Below are 4,954 nucleotides of genomic sequence, written 5' to 3' on the forward strand. Positions count from 1 at the left end.
TTCCCAGTCTTCCTTTACGATTGTGACCTCAGCACCGTAAACCACCGTCAGTTACAAGGCTGATCTGAAAGCTCTGAAAGGTGATAATCCGAAATAGGCTGTAAACTGTCAGTCCGACTTCCCCCTGAAATATGTCACCGGCCGATTTATCAGCATCATCCACTGTGGGCTTTTTTTTGTATATGGCCATAGTTAACTGAGGATTACCTGACTTTCAGCTTGTGAACATTGAATACCAACCAACCTCCAGATTCTGTTGTTACAGTCTTCTTTGTCAGGCAAAAGACCCAGATGAATACTGTGATACTGTTAGTATACTGTTAGTAGAAGCATACTTAGAGAGGAAGTTTATCGATTACCTCTAAAAATGGTTATTATTCTGTTTTCATAGCACTACTCCTCCTCTTAAAAAAAAAAACGTTAAATATATCTTGTATATTGTTGTATATGTGATCATGTGTGATTAACTGTAGCTGATTTACAGAGAGAAGCCAATCTTTATTTACTCAAAGATTCAACTTAGCTTGGGATGAAAGATTAGACATGTGCAGAAGGGGGGGGGGCAGGGCAGGAGCAGCTCATGTCGGACATTCTTACGACTCAGGATCCTTAAAAAGGACACGAGGGCAGAGAGGCACAGCCTTGAGGAACTGTTCAAATAAAGAGCTCGACTCTCCTGGGGGGAGATGACAGGCACATATTTGTTGTTGTTAATATTTAATGGCATTGAATGTTGAATCCAATGCCAGTGCACCTGTCAGTAGGGCCCAGAGGCTCAGCAGCATGGATGCTCGAGCTGTGTCCTCCTAGTCCAGCGACTGAGTGAGGCCAGGGGTGTTCGGGAGGGAGTTGGCCTGGTTCTGGGGGGCCCGGCAGTGCGGGGACTCGCGGGGCGAGCAGGGGTCAAGGCGCGAAGCCTCACAGGCTTAAGTGCGCAGCCATCAGAGCTGTTGCTGCTGGCAGGGCAGGAGTTCATGCCGTTCATCTGGCCAATCTGTTCCAGACGTGGTAAATGAAGCGTTATTAGATCCAGATCCCAGGCGGGCTTTTGTGTACGGGGCTCTGGGAGACGCCGGCCCCGTTCTGGCATCAGGCCCGTCCCAGAAGAAGGAGGGATCCATCTCCAAGGTGGGGGCTCCCAGGCTGCGCTCCTGCCCCGGCTCACCCCCACCCCCCCACCCCCCATCCACACCCGCACAGAGGGACACACGGCGAAGAACAGAACACCCAAGTCGTTTCGCTTCAAGGGATTTTAAAGACTGATACTGGAACGCAACAAGAAATCTCCACAGATTACAAAAAGTAAGAGCAGAAAATAGCATAAGTATCCATGCTGAAGGGCTATTAATCATGGGGTAATTAGATAAGGTAGGTTTGAGGGAAATAGACAGAAACAAAACCAGAGAAAAAGGAAGTGAGGAGATGGGAGGTCTGCTGAGATACCGGGGGCCTCTGGACTGAGGAATATTTCCAAAATATCTTGGTCACTTTGTCACAATATGTGACTTTTGCGAAAAGCATCATTAAATCATTAAACGCCTCTAAACTACTTTTACTGTCCCTATGTCACATTTTAATCTTACTTTATGTGCAATGACAGATATCAGAGGTATAACAACATGTCCTCTACTGCTGTACAGCTCCATAAGGAATATTTCATTGAGTTACCTTTCTTCTAACGACCTTCTAAATTGAGATCAAGGAAAGACCTGCTTCATACCCCCCCTCAAAAAAAAAAATGATCAGACTTGGACTTGGGCCCATATTCAACCTAAAGCTTGAGCTAGCCTATAAGTCAGACCCGAATTAAGGTCCCAACCCAACCATAAACTTTTACCATTAGATCTAATCCAACACCTAGACCCTTCCAGCTGCTCCCTCTCTGGGAGCAGGTGTGGCTTGTCACAATGAAAAGGGGACCTTCTAGGACCTTATGTGGGCGTTCTGGGCTAACAGGCATCAAGCTGGAATCTTCACACAATCTTGGACAGTGACGAGTAGCCAGAAGATTATTTTAGCAAGATAACATACTTGATAGTTATGTAGCTTGCGTATCACCGTAAAAATCACTACTGGTGATATACAGGCCCATCAGGTAGTAATATTTGGTAGGTACAGTCTGGTTAGTGGGGGCCATGGTGCCTAATTTGCAGTATAATCAAATTACTAGTACTGCTAAGAAATGTTACTCTACTGGGACCTCGGCTTACTAGTCATACTCGCTATAGCAAGGTCAGAAAGGTGAATTCAAAAACATAATTGGGAAAAACTTTGGGCCTGCAAAAGCTCACAGATAATCAATCAATCACAATTATTTCCCCGTGTTTACTTGTGACTGAACATCGATTGCATATACAGTGGTACCTCAGTTCTCGAACTCATTAGAACTCGAACCAACCAGTTCGGAAAAAAAATACCTAGTACTCGATCTGAATCTCAGAAGTCAAACCGTGAACACCGACCTAAGATAACTTGTATGCACGGGGAAATGAGTCACGCGGCACGTTTCTCAGTGGAAACAAAGGGTAACGCTTCAGTCTCAGCCTCGCATTCGCTGTGATGGCATCGTGCATGTTTACACTAGCTGAATACATATATTTAGACAGTAAAAATACATTTAGACAATGATAGACAGTAACAGTATTTATTATTGTATAATAAAATGCATTTTGCAAAATGCAAAATAAAGATTTCTTATTAATTATGTCAATATTAATAATAAACCATTAATACATTTAATTATAATAATATTGTCGTGCCCAGCGGGGACAGAACAGAGACAAAGGCGCAGACGTCAGGGTATCGGGGAATACGGGGTTTAATTACAGGTAAGGCAGGCAAAACGCAGACGGACAATAAAATGACCGGACTGGAGAAACAAACTGAAACGCGGACTAAATACAGAGGACTCATGACAACAACCAGAAACAGCTGATCACACAGGGATTCCACACGGGGTTAACGAGGGGGCGTGGCACGCGGAAGGAGCGGACGACTGGAGCAGGACACATTGTTCTTTTTTAACTTTACACATTGGATGCATTTATTTTCTTACTTTACAAATTACTGTTTTGATAAATGTGCTTAGATGTCTTTAGTACAGTAAATGCTCTTCTTGTTTTATCTGGTTCATTTTGTGTTTAAATGCTAAAAAAAACATATTTAGGTGTAATTTTTTGGGGCCGGGAACCAATTAATTGGTCTTCCATTATTTCTTATGGGGAAAATTCGATCAGAACCCGAACCTTTTAGAATTCGATCCGGAGTTCTGAACAGATTAAGTTTGAGTTCTGAGGTACCACTCTATAGTCAGTCTAGTGTAGTACTACATTTAAAGAATATGGCATCTGATTCATATACTTTTCCATGGGCCCCATACGTGTTTACGACAAATGTGAGTGGTATATAAGCTGTTCAATCATCTTTGCCATTAGCCCCAAAGAGCTATTTTCAGTGGCTTATTTAGGTATAAGGGCACAGTCATTTGCAATGTTTACATATAAGAAACAAAATTGCCTTAAAGGACTCAACAGGTGTTCGTCTCATGGTTTTTAGAACCGATTTCAGTGATTTCATACGGTTCGTTACATCATGACCTTGGCTGTGAAAAGCTGAAGTCTGTGAAGAATCTGTACTGTCGTACATCTCTGTCATCGGCAGTAACATACCTGACCTATAGGCCAATTCAGTTAAGCTGAAGAAAAAGAGAAAGGGTCTCTGGTCTGTAAGAAACAGTCTGAGTTCGTCACATTTCAGCAGAGAGCTTTCAACACAAGTCGGCTCTTGCAGGGTTGTGTATTTGCAAACCCGAAACGGGCAAGTATGAGACAGACACGATTTGACTGTGACTGGGCTTGTCGTCATTGTGTTGTCACATGGTGCTGGTATAGGCCTCAGAGCTGACCGTCCCCAATATAATTACTATAGGTTCAAGCAACACTTAATGATAACTGTTTAATGCTTGTCACTACACTGAATTCTCTAGTGTTGTTTCACATGCTTCTCAGAGTGGCATAAACAACTAGCTATAGTCTATTCGGGGTTATGTATGAGTTTTCTGCAACTTTGAAAGCATAAATAATTCTGAAGTACAGACACTCCCCGGATTATGCTGGTCCATGTTGCGGTATTTCGACTTTACGATGGGTTTGATTATTCAATAAAATACGTAAGATATTTAAGACTTTATTATAAAATAGGCTTTGTGTTATTGATTTTGCCCAACTGTAGGCTATTGCAAGTTTTCTAAGCAAGTTCAAGGTAGGCTAGGCTAGGCTATGTTGTTTGTCAGGTCAGGCGCACTGTATTAAAATGCATTTTCGTCCTACGACATTTTTGCCTTACGATATGTTTATCAGAACATAATCCCATCGTAACCTGGGCACCGTCTGTATACCTTTTCTATTTGCATGTGAGAATTATATTTATCTTTATTAACAAAACATCGATCATGCATACAATATACATGTAATACAGACAAGCATGAAAAAAGATTTGGTGTTTATGAAGAAACCATAAAAAAAATAATAGCAGGACAGGAAAATGGAGCATATCCCCGAAAATCAGATCAAAGACAGAGTATCGATTTAAGGCTCAATTGCTACTGAGGAAGGACATCATTCATTTCCTTCTAGCAAACGCAAATGGTCTCTTTCTTTCTTTGTCCGTTTCTGTCTCACCAACGTGTCACACAATGAGCAGCTTTCTTTCATTCACTCGTCTTATTTTTCTTGCTTGTTGACACGTTTTTAGCCGCGGTTCAGCGAGATTCTTTCTGAGACGGCGAGCGGGCGAGTGAAACAGCCGCGTGCCTCTGAGAGTGATGCTGATTTGGATGTGTATACATTTGCATGCCTTAAGCATCCAGGAGAAAATACGGACCAATTTGCACATGTTCAGGAAACTATTGTGGCTTTGCTTGTGGCGGGCCGCTTAACCATTCAGAAAGTTTATT

Source organism: Paramormyrops kingsleyae, chromosome 4, assembly GCF_048594095.1.
Source record: "Paramormyrops kingsleyae isolate MSU_618 chromosome 4, PKINGS_0.4, whole genome shotgun sequence".
Taxonomy (NCBI): domain Eukaryota; kingdom Metazoa; phylum Chordata; class Actinopteri; order Osteoglossiformes; family Mormyridae; genus Paramormyrops; species Paramormyrops kingsleyae.